Source organism: Wyeomyia smithii, chromosome 2 (assembly GCF_029784165.1).
Source record: "Wyeomyia smithii strain HCP4-BCI-WySm-NY-G18 chromosome 2, ASM2978416v1, whole genome shotgun sequence".
NCBI lineage: Eukaryota > Metazoa > Arthropoda > Insecta > Diptera > Culicidae > Wyeomyia > Wyeomyia smithii.
In genome coordinates this window covers 184,257,375-184,277,893 of record NC_073695.1, presented here as the reverse complement: position 1 = coordinate 184,277,893, position 20,519 = coordinate 184,257,375, and the positions used below count along the sequence as shown (strand labels likewise).

At 40.2% G+C, this 20,519-nt stretch overlaps 1 protein-coding gene across 8 annotated transcripts in view; it reads right to left on the bottom strand.

The window, feature by feature from the left end:
• LOC129725953 (carboxypeptidase N subunit 2-like) overlaps nucleotides 1-20,519 on the bottom strand; it is a 279,622-nt gene that overhangs the window by 86,143 nt on the left and 172,960 nt on the right. Inside the window, exon 3 of one of the 8 annotated variants that reach the window (XM_055682417.1) lies at nucleotides 15,931-16,098. The exons of the other annotated variants lie outside the window; for them this stretch is intronic. The gene's annotated coding sequence lies outside the window, so the exon portion shown is untranslated. The remainder of the gene's footprint in view (nucleotides 1-15,930; nucleotides 16,099-20,519) is intronic. 8 annotated transcript variants of the gene reach the window in all.

Genomic DNA, 20,519 nt, shown 5'->3' with positions numbered 1-20,519 from the left:
ATAACCCGAACTGTTTCGCCGTGCTGCTCCCATTTACCTTTACATCGGCCTCAGGGAAGTACCGGCTGCATCTGCATCTACCGCTGAGGCTGTCACTATACTGCTATTGGTACCAAAAGCTATTAACTCTTCAAATAAGTGTTTTATTTGTTCTCAAAAGAACAATTGTTCAATTCAATATCGGATTTACGCAATCGCATCTCTGTAATATTACCGACAATAATATTCTTCCGAACAAAATGATACAACTTTCCCATTAGGCCTCTGCCATAATAGACGCGAAAAGCGACGCGAACCGATTCGCTCGGCTGTAGGTTAATGTACAGCCATCAGTAGAGCTGTACATTAACCTACGGCCGAGCGAATCGGTTCGCGACGCTTTTCGCGTCTACTATGGCAGAGGCCTTAGAGAAAGTTGCTGGCTGATGTATACACTTCATGCAAGCCTGCTGCTGATGCTTCCCGCTACCACACTGAAACAGCATTTTAGTGAAGGGAGTGTCGTTGCATCAGCTGACCCTGCTACTATCGATGCTGATATACCCGCTGCAACAGCTACGCTATGCATATCCATGCCACAGTTGTGGCCGCTATACGCTGGCCCAGCTGCTGAGCAACTGCAACGCTATCCGTAGCCATGCCACAGTTGTGACCGCCATTGGTATCCGCTGTACCTGCATCTGCTGGCCCTGCTGCTATCGATGGTGAGATCCGCTAAAACTGCTACGCTTATCCGCAGCCATGCTACAGTTGTGGCCGCTATCCGCTATCGATGGTACGCTCCCGTTGCTGCTAAGGGAGGACTGCTGTCGTCGCTGTTCAGAACTATTATGAGCGGCTTCGACTGAAACAGGCTCTAATATAGGGATGAAAATAGGAATGAATTATTTTTCGTACGTGGTGGAATGATATAACTTGAAAAATATGTGTGACTTCATTCTGGCTCAGAGCGATCATTTGATAAGCTCCACCTCTTTTTTCAGTTTCTAAAGTTTTTCCTCAGTTTCGTAGCACGGATGCACAAAAATGATTTCTTGTGAACATTCTGTCGAGCCGGACCGATAGCACTCTCATTGAAGCAACAAAATAACATGTTTTGTGTCGTGTTGTGCAGCTTGGTTGAAGAAAATGTTCCCGTCCCCGTGTCGCATGTAAGCAGATTATTGCGTTCAGTAGACAGTGGATAGTGTATCCAGCGAATAAACACCGATGGTGCTCTCACACACGCAACGGTTTTAACCCGTATCTTATTGCGGTTTGTAACATCAAGCGATTTCGTTTGTTCGCTGTTGCGTGTTGCATCATGTTGCAACTTGGCAGCTGGGAGACGACGAAATTCTGTTCATGCTGATTGGTTGAATCGACTTCATATTAGCTCTGCATAGTCGAACTAACTGCTTTTGTAAATGCGTTCTAACAGGGCAGTTTATTATGCAATGTTGGTTATGCTGATCGCAGCCTTTGTGCTGCCCCTACAGTGGGGGGTTTACTAGATAAAGTGAAAACTAGACAACTACAACATAATTTGAATGCATCCCGCACAGAATGTCTGCTTGTGTTGATGCCAGAAAATTATTAACCTTCAATTATTTTTTCATTTGCCTTGAAAAAAGCATGTTGCGGTTCAAAATCTATTGCTAATTACAACCTTTAAGCTGCCCTTACATTAGGGGAATTAAGATACACGAACAACATGCATTGTGGAAGCTATTTCACATTCTTAAATTAGACGGGTGCGACAAATTTAAATAGCTATAGGATGCAACACAGAATGCTTGTTTACGTTGTCAAAAATTATTAACTGTCAATGACTTGTTTATTTGCCTTGAAAAAAGCATTTTGATTTTCGAAATTGGATTTCCTGATGGCAATCTTCATGCTGCCCCAACACGGGGGGAATAATGGCAGTCTGGCGACACACGCTGAGAAAACCCGCGCTGCTCCTGAGACATGGTGACCAACCACAGGGTTAATGCTGCTGCTAAGGAAGGACGACTGCTGTTGTCGCTGTCTAGAACTATTATGAGCGGCTCCAGCTGAAACAGTCTCTAATATAGGCCAAATAGCATGTTTTCAATTGCAAGGTATAATATCCTGTCGACCGTGCTTGAGAAGCAAGCATATAACGACCAATCAGAGGTCGAATTTTTCGTTTTGACAAGGCTTGACTATTTTCAATAGTACAATAGTGTGAATAATAAAATTACAATTATCTTATTTTGGGAAGAATCTTAGAAGATTTTCCAATCAATTGCTGCAAGAACGAAGGAAATCCATCGAATACTAACCGATTTATTAGCATTTGAAATTGGACATATTTTTAACTTTTTTCGGTTTTAGATTTTCATTTCCCATCCCTATGTAGCCGAACTTCCTGAGAGAAGTATTCTACTTCAAAAACATCGTTTGAAAATAATAAAGATACACTTGAAAATCAGTTTATTGCTAATAATAACCATTTTTTTTCAAACAAAATGAAAAAAATATTTTTTTTACTTAAGTGTGTACAACTGAGTAGTCATGCTAATTTAAAGTTTTTCCAGTATATTTTTGAACCCAATTGCAATGACATACGTTGATAAGTCTACATAAAACTCCAATACATTACTTTAACAATCAAAAATTTTAAATTATCTTTTTCTACAAAAACGCAAATTTCACTCAAACTTTTAACATATGTTTTAAACAACGTATAGAGCAGAATCATTTCAAATCGCCTGGAAATACGCGAAAATTTAATCGACCATTTTTGATTTGAATGAAACTTTGCACATGTATTTGGCTTAGCAAACTGAGCATTTTTCACAGGTGCAGAGCTTTTTTACACCCATGAGTTACATTCTAAAAGGGCGTATGCCTTTTGGCATGGGTTTTATTCGAAGCATTGTAGCCCAGAAACCGTTGGTTGTATAGAAAAACTGTCTGAGAATGAGTAGTAGGGAATTAAAAATGCACCATAAAAAATATACACTGTACAAAAAAAATTATTTTTGACCAAAAAAAAATTAAAAATAAACATTAAATTTCAATTTAAAAAAAAGAGTTGAATATTTTTCTTATTTTTTTAAAAGAAACTTGACGTTAATACGCAACTTTAAAATTTTTTTTTTTGAAAATTCTAATTTGAACATTTTTCAAAATATTTGTATTCTGATGATTTTAAAAGATGCAGAGAGTCATTTTAAATCAAAAAGCTTTTGGTAGTTAACATTCTAAAGGCATTGGTTTTCGAGTTATTTCTAATTTAAGCTCGAAAAATTATAATTATTTGGGAAAATACACGTTTTTCTTAATTTGTCCATGGTTCTCCAGCAAAAATCATACGTTCATTGGAATGCTTGTTCAAAAATATACAATTCATTCTTTGACAACAAAACGATTGGGCGAACGGTTCTCAAGAAAAGAGTTAAATGTTTTTAGTGATATAAATATATATAAGAATCAAATATTTATTTTCGAGTTTTATTATTTTAAGAACATATTTTTTCATGACATAGATACTTTACAGAACTAGTTTAACCTTATATTTCATATACATCATAAGTAAATGATTCGTCATCTTTTGAAAACAGCTTCGTTTGTATCTTATTTTCTGAAATCGAAACAAAAGAGTAATACTTTTGTGTGGCAGCTATAATTATAGATTTTTTGAAAATGTTGCTCCATTCTGTTAATCCTTGTTCATATTCTTCATATTATACCCAACTAAATGACATTTTTGATGAATTTTTATCACTTTTCTGACCAATCATACAATTACTTTTCTGACCAATCATACAATTCTTTTGCGCTTGTAATGGGATGTTCATGTTCTTTAGCTAAACTTGCATTTCCTGCCATTCGTTTTAATATGCCACCAATTGCACCGCATGGGCCTTTAACATGAGAAGTCGCAAAAAAATGCCACTCTGCATCGACGTTATACAGTGTTGGAAATAAAAAAAGTAAACAGTATTGCGTATGAATTTCTATTTGGTACAGTAAAATTTTGGGATTTCAACCCTTTGTAAATCAAACCCAAGTCATGCAATTCAAAAGCCATCTAAAAGCCATTTATTCAAATTATTTTTTTAATTTATTTCATGTCAATTCATCTTTGTTTTCAACTTTATTGATTTAACCAAGGAAATAAAAAAGTAAACAATTCTAAAAACAAATAATTTTATATGAACCGAAGCTCGTGGATTATATATCTCAATATTTAGTATGTCCTCCAAGATTCTCAATTACTGCCATGAGTCGTTTGGGCATACTTTCCACTAGGTTGTGCAACATTTGTTGAGGAATCGTATCCCATGCTGCCTGGATACCCTGCCAGAAATTATTGAAATTTATCCGTGAATCCAGAGGTATTTTGTCATCCAGTATTGTCCAGAGATGCTCAATGGGGTTAAGATCTGGAGACTGGGTTGGCCACTCAAGCATTTTGATCTTTTTAGTCTGGAAATAGCGCTTCGCAACCTTCGAAGTGTGCTTGGGGTCATTGTCCTGCTGGAAAACATAGCCTTTCATATTCATTTTTTTAAGTGATGGCTTCAAATTTTCCTCCAAGATCCTTACGTAGGGTTCACCAGTCATTTTGCCATCAATCTTGACAATATTTCCAACTCCATTCCAAGAAAAACATCCCCACACAAGCAGTGACCCTCCTCCGTGTTCGACTGTCGCTTGAGTAAATCTAGATTGCAGACGCTCCAACTTCAGGCAACGCGTTCGCTGACGTTTCTTAATGTTTTTCAGCTCAAACTTACTTCATCGGTCCAAACTATCTTCTTCCAGAAGTCAGTGGGGCGAGTAGCATACTTCTTCGCGAACTCCAGGCGCTTTTTGATGTTGACTTTTCTTAATAGTGGCTTTCTCTTCTTCAAGTAGCTATGTAGCCCAGTTTCACGAAGGCGGTTGCTCACAGTTCTACTACTAATGTTAAGATTCAACTCTTCTTTGATTGTTCGGCAAAATTTATCAGGATCTGATCGAACCAATCGGCGTATAATTCGATCTGTGTGAGTTGATGTTTTACGAGGCCTTCCACTTCCAGATTTCCGCTCTACTGTTCCTAGCATATTATATTTTTGCATGATTTTTGAAACCGCTCCAATAGAAATATCATATTTTTTAGATATATCACGGTAGTTAACTTTTTTTTTCACGTCCGAAACAATTAGTTGTCGAATTTCCGCGGACTTTCGACCCATGACCTGAAAATTTAATCAATATTCTTATTGGTTCACAAATCAATATAGCTCACGGATGTTTGATGTGTTTACCTCTTCTATAATCTTACACGATATCAAATACAATAAACGACAACAAAAAACAGAAGATTTGGTAGAAAAATATGACGATATTCACTTTCACGTGCTTGTTTACTTTTAACTTTCCTATTGTAAATTTACAACGCTTCGCACAAGCTTCACCATCACTTAAGTATGCGTGAAAACGTTGCATGGTTGTGTTTGTTCGGGTAAGGTATTCCGAATATAGCACTTCCTGGAACATCTAAAACCCCAGTTGTTCCTTTTGCACATCCAGTTGATAAATCAAATGCTGGACTGGTCAATTTTTCTGACATTGTGGACTTGATTTTTGAAACTTTCAATATACCCGATCCAATTAAAATTTTTCTCACAGCATTTCTCCCAACAGTTAGAACATTTTTGAAGCAGTTGACTGCCCAATGGCCCCTCCTTGCAGCGATTGTATCCTTCGATGCCTAGTTCAACTGCGTATATGAAGGATTCTATCTCTGTCTTACAGTGGAATTGTAGAAGTATTTTACCAAAAATGGATTCATTTAAAGTTTTGATAAATAAAAACAAATGCGATGCATTTTCCCTTTGTGAAACTTGGCTTACTTCAAATATTGATCTCAACTTCCATGATTTTAATATTATTCGCCTTGATCGAGACACCCCGTATGGAGGAGTACTTTTAGGGATTAAAAAGTGCTATTCTTTCTATCGTATTAACCTCCCCTCGATTTCAGGCATCGAAGTTGTCGCATGTCAAATGACAATACAAGGTAAAGAGCTTTGTATTGCCTCAATATATATTCCTCCCAGAGCACAGGTTGGGCAACGGTTGCTCTTCGATTTAATAGAACTTCTTCCCTCGCCACGTTTGATTTTGGGAGACTTCAACTCTCATGGTGTGGCTTGGGGTTCCCCTTACAATGATAACCGCTCCTCTTTAATCTATAACCTTTGCGATGACTTCGACATGACTATTTTGAGCAACGGTAAAATGACACGTATCCCGAAACCTCCAGCGCGCCCGAGCGCTTTGGATCTATCCTTATGTTCAACGTCGCTACGGTTGGATTGCACATGGAAGGTAATCCTCGATCCTCACGGTAGCGACCATTTGCCTATTCTTATTTCAATTACTAACGGGTCAACTCGCATGCGACCAATTGACATTCCGTATGACCTCACACGGAATGTCGATTGGAAGTTATACGAGGAAATGATTTCAAAAGCGGTAGAGTCGATTCAACATCATCCACCACTTGAAGAATACAACCTCCTCGCGGGCTTGATTCTCGACGCCGCGTTGCAAGCCCAAACGAAGAAATATCCCGGCGTAACGATCAAAGAACGGCCTCCCACTCCGTGGTGGGACCAAGAGTGCTCCGATGTCTACACGCAAAGATCCGAGGCGTTTTTGGCCTTCCAGAAGGGAGGTATACCTGGCGACGATATACGGTATTCGGAGCTTGATACCAAGCTTAAAAGCTTGGCTGAAGCAAAGAAACGCGGATATTGGCGTCGGTTCGTGAACGAGACGTCGAGGGAGACATCGATGAGCACTCTTTGGAACACAGCCCGAAGAATGCGGAATCGCGTAACGGTCAACGAAAGCGAGGAGTCCTCAAGTCGGTGGATATTTGATTTTGGCAGGAAAGTATGTCCAGACTTTGCTCCTGAGCAAAACATTGTTCGCGATGCGTCTCCGGGCCACGACGCGATAGAATCACCTTTTACGATGGCAAAATTTTCGGTTGCCCTCCTGTCCTGTAACAATAACGCGCCTGGATTAGATAGAATCAAATTCAACTTGTTGAAGAATCTACCCGGCAATGCCAAGAGGCGCTTGTTGAACTTGTTCAATAAGTTCCTGGAGCAAAACATTGTACCGCAGGATTGGAGGCAGGTGAAGGTGATCGCCATCCAAAAACCAGGGAAACCAGCTTCTGATCACAACTCTTATAGGCCGATTGCAATGCTATCCTGTATCCGGAAATTGATGGAAAAAATGATACTCCGTCGTTTAGACCATTGGGTCGAATCAAATGGTCTTCTATCAGATACTCAATTTGGCTTCCGCCGTGCCAAAGGGACGAATGATTGTCTTGCGTTGCTTTCAACAGATATTCAGCTGGCGTATGCTCGCAAAGAACAAATGGCGTCTGCGTTCTTGGACATTAGGGGGGCTTTTGATTCCGTTTCTATTGACATTCTTTCGGGTAAACTTCACCGACAAGGATTTTCTCCAATTTTGAACAATTTTTTGCACAATTTGTTGTCCGAAAAGCACATGCATTTTACGCACGGCGATTTGGCAACTTTTCGCATAAGCTACATGGGTCTTCCCCAGGGCTCATGTTTAAGCCCCCTTCTTTACAACTTTTATGTAAATGACATCGACGAATGTCTGGCAAATTCATGCACGATAAGACAACTTGCAGACGACAGTGTAATCTCTGTTACAGGAGCCAAAGCTGCCGATTTGCAAGGACCATTGCAAGATACCTTGGACAATTTGTCTGCTTGGGCTTTACAGCTAGGTATCAAATTCTCTCCGGAGAAGACTGAGATAGTAGTTTTTTCTAGGAAGCATGAACCTGCTCAGCTTCAAACACAATTAATGGGTAAAACGATTTCTCAGGTTTTGGTACACAAATATCTTGATATCTGGTTCGACTCTAAAGTCACCTGGGGTTGTCACGTGAGGTATCTGATGAAAAAATGTCAACAAAGAGTGAATTTTCTTCGTACAATAACCGGACAATGGTGGGGAGCCCATGCAGGAGACCTTATAAGGCTTAACCAAACAACATTATTTTCTGTTATTGTGTACGGGTGTTTCTGCTTCCGCTCCGCAGCAAACACACCTTTGATCAAACTGGAGCGAATACAATATCGTTGTTTGCGTATCGCCTTGGGTTGCATGCAATCGACCCATACGATGAGTTTGGAGGTCTTAGCTGTAGTACCGCTTTTGGAGCCTGTCTTCTCGTATTCTTATCAAATGTGAGGTTTTGAACCGTCCTGTGATTGAAAATTTTGAAAGGTTAATCGAACTTAATTCTCAAACCCGTTTTATGACATTGTATTTCAATCACATGTCCCAAAATATTAACCCTTCTTCGAATATTCCAAATCGTGTCAACTTATTAAATACTTCTGATTCTACTGTGTTTTTCGATACATCCATGATAGAAGAAACTCGTGGAATCCCGGATCATTTACGCGTGCAGCAGATCCCCAAAATTTTTTCTAATCAATATCGAAATATCAACTGCGACAATATGTTCTTCACTGACGGATCACTTCTCGATGGGTCCACTGGCTCCGGTATCTTCAATAACAATTTAACCGTCTCCAATAAGCTCGATAATCCTGCTTCTGTTTACGTCGCAGAATTAGCTGCAATTCAGTACACCCTAGGGATTACACACTCTCTCCGTATTTCCTGGGGAAAATACGGGAACATCTGAGTGCTTTATCCGAAAAATCGTATCAGATTACCTTAGCGTGGGTACCGGGCAATGAGAAAGCGGACTCTTTGGCTAGGGTAGGCGCAACAAACGATGAAATTTATGAAAGACCAATTGCTTTTAATGAGTTTTTCGCACTTGTACGTCAGAATACGATCATCGGTTGGCAAAATTCTTGGACTAGAGGGGAACTGGGAAGGTGGTTACATTCCATTATCCCCAAGGTATCGACGAGCCCGTGGTTCAAGGGGTTGGATGTAGGTCGAGATTTCATTTGCGTGATGTCGCGGCTTATGTCTAATCACTATAGATTTGATACGCATCTCCGTCGTGTTGGGCTCGGGGAAAGTGGTATCTGTGCCTGTGGTGAAGGTTATCACGACATAGAGCACGTTGTTTGGTCATACCCTGTACACCGTGACGCCAGGTCTAAATTAATAACTTCCCTCCGGGCTGAGGGTAGAGGACCAGCTGTTCCTGTTCGTGATGTCTTGGCGAGTCGTGACTCACCCTACATGTCCCTTATATACATTTTCCTGAAATTCATCCACGCCCCAGTCTAGTCCCATTCCTTCCATCCACATTCAACAAAACGGCAAGAACACGTCATAGACCTCGATTTTGGAATCATCAACTGAACCCCACACGAATCCGCCAGGACCTGAGAACCCGAGGCCTTTCGTGATATCTTGGCTTGAACAACAGCGAACAACAACAACGAACCATAACCAGCAACTGAACCCCGCACAATACTTCCAGGACCCGAGGACTACAAGCCCCTGTCCCAGCTCATAACATCGTGGCTTAGCAGAACAAATTCATACATGCTGCATATTCATGGCCATTCGACGATCATCAGACGACCATGCAACTACAAAACATTAATTGCAAAATATATGCTAGTTTTAAGATAGACTTAATTCCAGCTCGTAGTCGGCAGCGAGGATAAAAAATTTGCTTAAAGATTTTAAGTCATCAGATATAATTGGCGCCGTTAAACATTAAATTGTATTTGTGCCGTGTCAAATACACGATAGGTGAAGAAAAAAAAAATAACGTTTTCGTTTAATTTGCGTAAGCTTGATGAGCACCGATGATCAGGAAAGGGTTTACAGCATTTGGGCTTGGTGTATTCCATTTTCACTTTATTCATCTTCACAAAATGCAAACTGTTACTAACACATGCACGACAAACATATTTTTGTATAAAACATTCGGCAAGGGGGAACGTGTAGGTAGGCTAAGTTTAGCGCTTGAGTTATTTATCCAATCGTTTTGTTGTCAAAGAATGAATTGTATATTTTTGATCAAGCATTCCAATGAACGTAAGGTTTTTGCTGGAGAACCATGGACAAATCAAGAAAAACGTGTATTTTCTGAAATATAATTAATTTATCAAGCTTAAATTTAAAATAACTCGAAAACCAATGCGTTTAGAATGTTTACTACCAAGAGCTTTTTGATTCAAAATGACTCTCTGCTTTTTTTAAAATCATCAGAATACAAATATTTTGAAAAATGTTTGAAATAGAACTATTATAAAAAAATTAATCTACCATAAAGAAATTATTTTTCATTTCTCCATCCTGGACTTTTTTTAAAAGTTGCGTATTAACGTCAAGTTTCTTTAAAAAAAAATAAGAAAAAAATTCAACTCTATTTTTTAAATTGAAATTTAATGTTTATTTTTAATTTTTTTTGGTAAAAAAAAATTTTTTTTTTGTATAGTGTATATTTTTTTATGGTGCATTTTTAATTCCCTACAACTCATTCTCAGACAGTTTTTCTATACAACCAACGGTTTCTGGGCTACAATGCTTCGAATAAAACCTATGCCAAAAGGCATACGCCCTTTTAGAATGTAGCTCATGGGTGTAAAAAATCGCTCCATCTGTGGAAAATGCTCAGTTTGCTGAGCCAAATACGTGTGCAAAGTTCCATTCAAATCAAAAATGGTCGATATTCGACCATGGGTGATTTGGCGCGATCTTGCTCTTTATTCTAATAAATCAATTAATCTAATAATTTCACGTTTTCTAGTGTGTTTTGAACCTAATTGCTATAATATACGAAAAAAATTGTTGATTAATCACCCAAAAATTCAAAAATAGAAAAAAAAAATGGAAAATTTTTAATCATCTTTTTCTACCAAAACGCAAATTTTCCGCAAACTTTCAACACATATTCTTGAAGGGCACAAGTAGGGCTCTCAGACACACTATCAGGTGCTGTGTTTACACGTGCCTACGTTTAAAGTTTTTAATGGTCAAAATTAGGAAAATTACGCATATTTTCAATGTGGCCTGCGACTGACTCTGTAGGGTTAAAATCCATTACCCATCCTGTTTTAGGAAGCTAATTTAATAAGCTTTCAATCATATGTCAAGCTAGTTTTAGCAGGTTTTCATATATTCCAAAATATTCAGAAAAACTATTTTTCTCCGTTTCTGAAATAGGTAACTTTGAAGGCATTTTTCAACATGAACCGTTTTTTGTATCAAAATTTCATTCAAAAATTATGAAAATATAGATAAAATACTACAAAATCATGTGCTCAAAACATCCTGAATATGAAATTCGCATTTTGGTAATTTTGGCCACTCTTTTCTATAGGGACCGTCTTATGTGCATTGTAGCAAAATCTGTTTCCACAGTGTTCAAATGTAACACAATTAGCGTTACAGATATTTTGAAAAGCTTTACCAAAGATGTATAGACGTATTCACGTACGAATATGTTAGTGCCACCCGTTTGCAATGCTACATTTTGAACAGGTGGAAAACTTTTCAGTTGAACACTTATTCTATGTTTTACATTCAGTTCTGAATATACTTTTCACTCATGATCAGGAATCTACAGTTGATGGTGAACGTAACTAGCAAAATCAGGAAATGATATTCCGCTTCTCGTTATCGCAGCAAGTTTTAGAAAGTCTTCATTTGAGTTTTATCATACAGCCTAGACCTTCGAAAAGAATAATGGGTTCTCTAATATTTGCGAAACCCACGTCAAGCTTTAATTCAATTATTGTATTTGGTTGACCCTCTGAAAACTATCTTTTAAATTCGTTTCATTCATTATTAGAATTAGACTTACGTTGGTATACGATTTGTGGTTTACTGGTCTAATAAATATAAAGTAATAGGTAGTTAGTATAACAAAGGTTCCTGCACCACTAGGTGGATTAATTCAGGTTTTTTTTTAATAACGCGGATTATTTTTTCGTGGTATCAAATAAATTTAGCATAAGAAAATCTAAAATAAATGAATAAAGTGAAACAAAGTATAAATTGAATCGTATGGTTCATGTAAATAAGATTTGCTGTAAAAAAGATAATTTTCATTATGGATGCACTATAAACGCATTTTGTGTGTTTTGTTCCCATTTTTTTATGATTCTTCAAGCATATATTTACTTGCGTATTTCAATCGAATCTGTTTATTGAATGGAGTTTTTCTATTTTTTCAAATTACGTGGTTTTGTCATACGCGTCTTTTTTTAATGCGATACAATCAACCGCGTAAAAAGGTGATTCTTGATCTGATATTCGTTTTAATGAGGTCAATCGGAATAAATAATAATGCAAATGTTATACTTACTAATATTTCTAATGCGTTATATTGCCTGTTTCTTTTAAAACCAAATTTGTATGGCGACGATTTCTGCGCCAAATTTGCCGTATTTTGTTTTAAAAGAAACAGACAATACAGCGTCGTAAAATAATTTATCGTGAATTTTATAAATATGTTTATTAATTGGTGGATTTTTACACAGTTTTGCCGTTGTTTAATTTGTCATAGAATTTAGAATAATTTCTGTTTGTTGAAACTATTCCTTTATTTCAGGAATCATTTCACATCAGTAGTAGTTTGTTTCCCTTCTCTTCCACTAAAATTTTGGGCTGAGCAACGTGCAACCGTTTAACACATTATAGGTGGCGCTTCGATTGAGGCAACCACTGCGAGACGTCGATTGTCTAACGGTACAAACCTCATTTACGTTGCGCACTGAGCACAACGTTTCGCATTCTCAATTTAGCCAATATCTCGACACTTTCAATTACGAAACTGTCAATATGTTGGTAAGCCTCTCACCCTCCGGAACTAATCGATAGGCGTGTGGTGATCTGTAAGTGGGCTCGCTACCCGCAAACCAGCCAGCTTCATTTCACCAATCACGTACTTAATTATCACGCCGGAAACCAAAAGACAAAAACTCCGACGCGTCATCGTCAGCGTCGTCTGAACGTGGCACTTCAGCCACCGTGAGGCCACGTACTGGTAAATATTGAGACACCTTCCCTTAATTAGCAGTCGCATTCCACCGGGCGGAAACGTTGATTGAAAGTGGGCCTCTAGTGAGGGAGCGAATTTTCCCCCATCTTTCCATAATGCGTAACTGCTGCCACATAGAAGAAAAATCGATTTCCTTTTTTTCTCGCTGATATGAGAGGGTTGCTGAACGTCGGTGCAGGTGTGCCTTCGGACGTGTTAAGTCTGCTTCTTGTCGAGTATTCTTTAACCGAACAGTTCACTTTACACCGAAATCCGACGATGATGGATTTCGCCGGGGGTGAAAACGCAAAAAGGTAATTAATTATTATTAAAATGTAATTAACTGGAAATGAACGCCGCAGGTCGGAAAAAATAGAAATGGATTCCCAGTTTAAAGCGGATGTGAAGGCGTAGATTTTATACTGCATAATTGGGTTTATTCACTAAAATAATCTGCATGAATATCGATTGCAAAACGCTCTATGAATATAGATTTAATCGTTTTTTTTTTCTAGTAATAGTTATCGAGATACTTTCATGGCTCATATTCAATAAGCTACATAAGTCACAAACTACCTTTTATCCAGTGACACTTGTCAACTTGAATGGCAAGGAAATATTCCACTACTCGGACGCAGCTCTATATCAATAGTGACTGCTGCTAGAATGCTAAATCGACCGGCTAAACGTCACGAGCGATCATCGTTAGTGGCGCTGCAAGCTGAGTTAGTAAACAGGATTGAAATGGACTGGAATGAATTAATTCGCAAGCTTTGATGAAAGAAACAAGAAAGAAGCGATGATGATGCTGTCAAAATCTCGCTGTGTGTCCGAAGAACGATGGAAACCACCGAGCCTGGGTGGACATGATGCATATTCAATAGCCGATGAAGGTAACATACTGAACACGGATACTGGTCGAAGCAGAATTGGTGCTATCGATTTCTTATCTAGAGTTTTCGATTGGAAGAGTGTTGCTGGTGTTGTGATTGTTTTTGTTCAATATCTTGTCTACTAACAACTGGTGGAAATAAACAAAAATCTCTGGGAACACTGGCTTGCAACAGTCCATCATTACCTGTTTGTGCATTGTTGTCTTAGTCTATAGGCACGTTCTGCACCTCAGTCTGCAATCAAGTGACTGGAGCGTTTACCGTTCTCCCGCTCTCCGTGCTCTGCTTAGGAATCCTGCCAGTAGTGCTTCTCCGTGATGAAAAATTTAAATTATGCACTTTTCGTTGCCTACATGTGGTTCAAACTGGGATCGATGGATACGGGTTCAGGCCGATTTTTCAACTTTCCAACATCTCTGCCGTTTTCACGTTCGGCTATTTTCACCGAGCTCGCCGTATTCGCCATCTTCGTTGTCTGTGCGCACCGGCAGACAGACCAGACACGCACCCGTGAAGGGATGCACCAGGTGTGTCTAAGCAGACAAGCAGTCGAACAGTCAACGCCGGCAACGGCAGCAAGCACCATTCTGTTTGTGTATTCCGGTACACCTTCATCCGTCGACCGCATCCTGACGATTTGCGGTTGGTTAGTAAATATCGTCTGCTGCTTCCGTGGCTTGTATGCTTGGAATGTTTGGTGCAGGACGTGCCTTACGTGGCTCGTTTTCGACGAAACTGTTCGGAAAAAATGACCGACAGTGGCCGAGTAGATGCCACGTCAAAGGAAGTGACGCTGGGAGTGAAATTTTAATAGAATGCAGATTAAGAACCTTTTCCTCGTTCGTTTTCGTTGAAGGTAACACCGTTGGGTGACAGATATTGAGTTCACACGTGAGTTTGTTTATTTCGCTCTAGCGTTTTGTTTGCTCAAAATTTCTATAGATTTGTACGCTCTGAGATAAACGATTAATTGGTGGATATAAAATATATGTTTAAAAAAAAGTAAGTTCCTGCCATAAAAACATGCATGAAATCTCGAACCTTTCTCGAACTCGTCATATTTTGGCTAACCTGAGTGGCCATACTCTTCGTTAACTTCTTTTTAACAACTGTCCAATATTTCTCAATTTGGCGGAATTAAGTGCAGCTGGGTGGACTGTTGTGTTCGATACCACTGCTGTCGTTCTTCTTGGCTGAAATGCTAAATCAGACCAAAACTTTACTAGTTCATTGTGAGTTTGATTGTACGGAGAATACTTCTGCTTGTACATTTCAAAATGCATAATCTTGTTTGTCTCGACAATTTGAACTTTTTTATCCGTAGCTGCAAAACTTTCCCAAGTATAAGTTTTGTTCAAAAGCAAGCAATAATTCACCTCCACGCATGTTTCGACGTCAATGTGGTTGCATTCTTCGTTTTTTATAATAACGTAATAAGTGTGTTTGAACAGCTTATGTCATTCATTTTCATGATTGATTGACTTCGCGTTCTGCAGAGGATTATTAAATTTTCGCTGTAAAGTAAGTGGTTGAAAATTGCTTTCATCGACGATAAAGTGTGTAAGTTAATATTTCCCACTCTTATTTTCAGCTAAATTTGAATCGAGCTTCTCAGTACCCGTATCGAACATTTTAGGCAGGCAAAAGTGCCAAGTAAGTACGCCACTACGCGTAAAAAAAGTATTCGACTCGGCGCCCCCCAAAATGGTCTTCTCTAGGCTCCAGCAGCGTTCCATTGGTCTACATTCTACGATCGCCAGCATAATGAAGATGAATGAAACCCAAAGGCAAACGAACGACCCCGAATCGGCTGGCCAACTCGGTAGTAAGGTAATTTAAAGTTGCCAAGTAAATTTTTGATGATTTATGGAATTTTGCTGTGACTGTCCTCTTTCATCGCAACAACTTTTTCGCGCCAGTTACCCACAACGAAACATGCTTGAAGAATGTAAGAATATACCACCAGAAGCAACTTCCATCTACTATTGGCAAGTCGTTAAAAGATATTTCTGTTCACCGCAGAAAAGCATTTTAGCAGCACACCTTGTCAGTTTAAACGCGATGGAGGTGTGGTGTCGATTGATCACCGGGTGTTTCTGCCTCCCAGGGATTTGCTTTCCAAACGGGCGGCAAAGGAAATAAGACTATTAGAGATGAATCTGTCACCGGCGGCGGTTGGGTGGCGACGAAGGTGTCGAAGTTGATAATTACCTGCAAAAGATAAAAGAAGAAAAGATTTATTGGAGTCATTTTCATAATGTCGAAACGATAATTTCAGTATGGTTATTTATTTGGTTTTAAATGAAGCCGTGATTTATGGAATGCGATGCTCGTTTGTGTCCCGTCAGCAGCGCGGGGTGCGAAAATTGAGCGGTTCGACGTTGAAGTGCGCGGTTACTGCTATACAAAGTGAAGACAATGAGGCGAAATTTATTGCTAATTGAACTTACTTGATAAAGTGGGTGGAAGTTAATCTGACAGTAATTACAATAAATTCTACGCGAGAGTCCATTTCGCGTTTTAGAACGTAAGACAATCAATGTGAAACTGCAGTTTATAAGTTGTGAATGCTTGTTATTTAGATCAACAAGTGTTCCTCTGGTGAAAATGAGAATAAAATTTGTAGTTGAAATTGTCGTCTTCCACGATGTATGATGCGCCTCCTCAGGAATGCATGTATTGTACATACATAAATTCGAGTAATTTAATTAAAATAAATTAGAATTTTAGCTCGGAATCACCTTTAATGTTGATATTTAATCGATGCAAAGCAGGTCACAATAAGTTAATGCTCTTCCGACACGTGCGCTACTCGAGTCGTGAGTTGTACATATTATGATTAATCTCTGATCCTCTACGATAAACAATCCAGAATATAAGCCTTCATTAGTCTACACGCTCCAAGCAAATACGGCTACGCAATGAAAACTGTACTGTTGAATGCGTCGTAGAAACTGCTCTGCAGCAATAATATCGATAGAATTCGTCTAGAATTATAGTGCCAGCAGGTTCGATTAGGATCCCAGGCTGAAGTGCGATGTGGGTGATAGACACTGTTCAATATAACCACAAAATTGTGCTGCTCTGCCGACTACTAGCATGGGTTATTTATAACTTGTTTGCGGTGTTGGCGGTTTCGGCGGCAAGGGGAAACTGATTTTCCTACTACGGCTCGAGCTTCACACGAACCTGTGGCCGGAAAGCAACCCTTGGCGTGGCTGCCAATACAAAGGCGTAGTAGCAAACAACAACGACCCCGCGTAGAGAAATATTACATCGCAATCAGATCGCCCCGTTGGAATCAGATTTCCTGCCGGCAGGGTGGTTCGCCGTGAGTATCGGTTGAAGCCAGCGGCCGAATAGCTATATTTCAAAATTTCTAATCATTCTATTGTGGTAATTCGATAACAATGTGATAAACATAAAATCACATATTGAAAAACCCAAATTTATCCACCTATCAGTGATACTCAAGGATGGCAAAAATCGTGTCGCATAACAATCATTCAGGTATCATTTTTGAACTTGCTATTCATAAGCTTTCAATCCCAGCAAACCATCTTTATTAAAAGTTACACATTCTCACGCATGCATGAGACAACTTATAGCAAAGAAATATATGATGGCTTTCTTTGATGATTTTGTTTCACTATTGCCTGCTTTAGGTGGAGCGAGCTACATACAGCGAGTGTTTCACGAATGAATCGTAAACGAATGCACTCGAGCGATCGCAACGATTCTTCCAAATGTTGGTTGCTTGCAGGCGTAATTCGGCTACTCCACATCGTGCTTTCACCGTGATATACCGCGATGATTCTTAGTGATTTCAAATATCACATGCTAATACACCATGCTACCATTTCCGTAAGCATTGATGATACCTACTTGCTCTGGTAAGCAAACAATTGAACGCAATCTAACGTTTATTTGGATTCATAATTTTTTATCACTGGCGATAATATCTCAAAGATTCTCGCGATACCGTTAAATGCAAGTGAACTTGGATACAATAAATACTATCGTGTTTGAATCATTCAGTCTCCTTCTATGGTATTCGGAACTCTTAAAAGCGAAAAACAATCAGCAGCGTTTCCATGGAAAACTTTGTACGCGAGTGGAAATAATTGAACGATACCTGATGAATCAAAGAACACATTTGCAGAAATACACCTTGATAGTATTTGTTGGATTTATTTTCCATCCCAAATAACAAATTTTGGGAGCCAACAGTGAAACTATACCTAACATTTAAAAAATAACATTAAAACACATACGACCATACAATAACACATGCAAATGACATGAAACAAATATGTTTTAAATATATGACGCGATTTTTTTTTGATCGTGGTATAATAGAAACGTCAACAACAAAAAAAAAAAAAACAATATCGCACCTTCCATATAACTAGACCTTCCATATGACGCTGATTTTATGAAAATCGGTCCAGCCATCTCTGAGAAACATGAATGAGATTAAATAGTCTCCAGAACACATTTCTTTCCATAATTTTTGAACCACAAGTTCACATCTTCATAAAATTCGAAAGTTAAGGGTATTTCGGGTAGCCCGTTCATTTAAAACCAATTTTGTTAAAATCGGTTGTGTATTTTCTGCGATAATGAACCTTCGTGATTTTCACATTTTGTTAAATAACATAGGAACAAAAAATCCGTTAGTTGTCCCAGCGTGCATGAAGTTTGTGTTAATTGGAACAGCAGTATGGGGCAACTAGACCTTTCATTTAAAAATAGTTCTATGAAAATCAGTATAGCCATCTCTGAGTCAATCGAGTGAGATTGAAAAGCTGCTCATACACACATACACACACATACCGAGCTGCAGGCCCCCATGGATCGACGTCTGGCGACCGTCGAGGCCATGCACGCGTTGTGTGACCACCGATAGGTGTGTGATAGCATCGATTAGTCCCGGACCGGCAGCGGGAGCTTGCCTAGGGAGTGGTGGGGCGTCGGGCATTGGGCAGTCGATTCCCCGTAAAAGCCACGGCCACTCGTAAGCAGCTCCGACGGAGCGCGTAGTGCCGCTCCCATCACCCAAATGCACTAACCCACCTATTGGGGCCGATACCAGTAAGGTTCCAATTCTGGTGTACTGGTTGCCGTGTTTTAGGATTTTGAGATGGAATACGGTATTATACCACGACACGACGTTGGGTTGGCATCTGCACCGAGCTTTCTTAGTAAAGTCGTGTGACAACGGCTTGAAACGGCAAGGTGGCATACGGTCGCAGGGGTCTCCGTCTCGTAAAACCTGGCCTGATGGGAATCAGGCAGGAGTGGGATCAGATGCCCTCTCCTGACTTACGCCGGTCAGGAGGCGTCATAGTTGCTCATAAGGGCTATGACGACCTTCACTAGCCATGACCTCACTGCTCCGGCATAGGCCACCACGGGACCAGTTAGGCAACCACTCCACCATGACCAAGAATAGCGGCTGGAAGGGGAACCCTATTAACCAAAATGTATAAGTTACAAAACGACGAGGAAACGAAGGTAGCGGAAGGGGAGGATGGGTTACTAAACCCGTTTGCCAGGCGAGGCATCGCACGGTCTCCACCGAAACTGGCTGATGCCGGTAAAGGCGGCGCATAGCTTGGCACACCTTTTGCGACACCGACAGGGGAGTTCCGAGTTGGGGCAAAGACGGGCACGCCTAAGGCAGCATCAACCGGAACGACAAAGACTGACGGCAAGGTGGATACACCTAAGACCGCCAAAGAACGGGAACAGATCTCTGGGGATATGCTACTCTCAGCGGTAGAAAGCCACATAAATAAGTTCCTGAGCGTAGAGGCTGTGTCTGTACAACTTGATGAAATACTTAAGTTCACGTACGAACGTAGCAACATTTCGAAAGACTTGAAACAATGTCTGTTGTTGCTACGTATAAATATTTGCAGCGTGAAATTCGAGTTTTTGGAAGTCCTTAAGCGGGCTAATGATGCCGAAAACGAGGCACTCGCGCTGGAGGCAAACCTTAAAAAGGGAATGCTGCAACTGTTTCTGAATACACACAAACAGCTGCAGCAGGAAACCGACAAACGGCGAAGCCATGGGTGCAGGTGGATGGACCACCGAGGTGGACACGAAACGGCAAAAGCGGGAACGACGCGAGAAGCGCGGCGACAGCAATAAAAAGCCGCAGGAATCAAACAGGCGGAGCAAGGGCGAAGCGCTCATTTTAAAGACGGATGCGTCTAATTACGCGGAAGTCTTGAGAGGCGAGTCCAAGCTCAAAGACCTCGGTGCGGATGTCAGGTCAATTCGTCGGTCGCGTACCGACGAGATGATCCTTGAACTCCGCAAGGAGGCAAAAGGCAAGGGCTGTGCCTATAAAAAAGCGGCCCAAGAAGTTCTAGGCGAGTAAGTTCAAATCCGAGCCCTCACCCCAGAAGTGACTCTCCAGCTTAAAAAACCTGGATGGTGCGACATAGCACAAGCCTTTGAGAGGAAGTGTGGAGTGGTGGTGACCGCGGAGGCAGTTCGTCTCCGCAGGGGCCCAGCAGGGACTCAGGTTGCTACCATAAAGCTCCCACTAGCGGAGGGTAACAAGGTCCTGAAAAAGGCCACGTTGAAGGTGGGTTGGTCGGTCTGCCCCCTGGGCACCT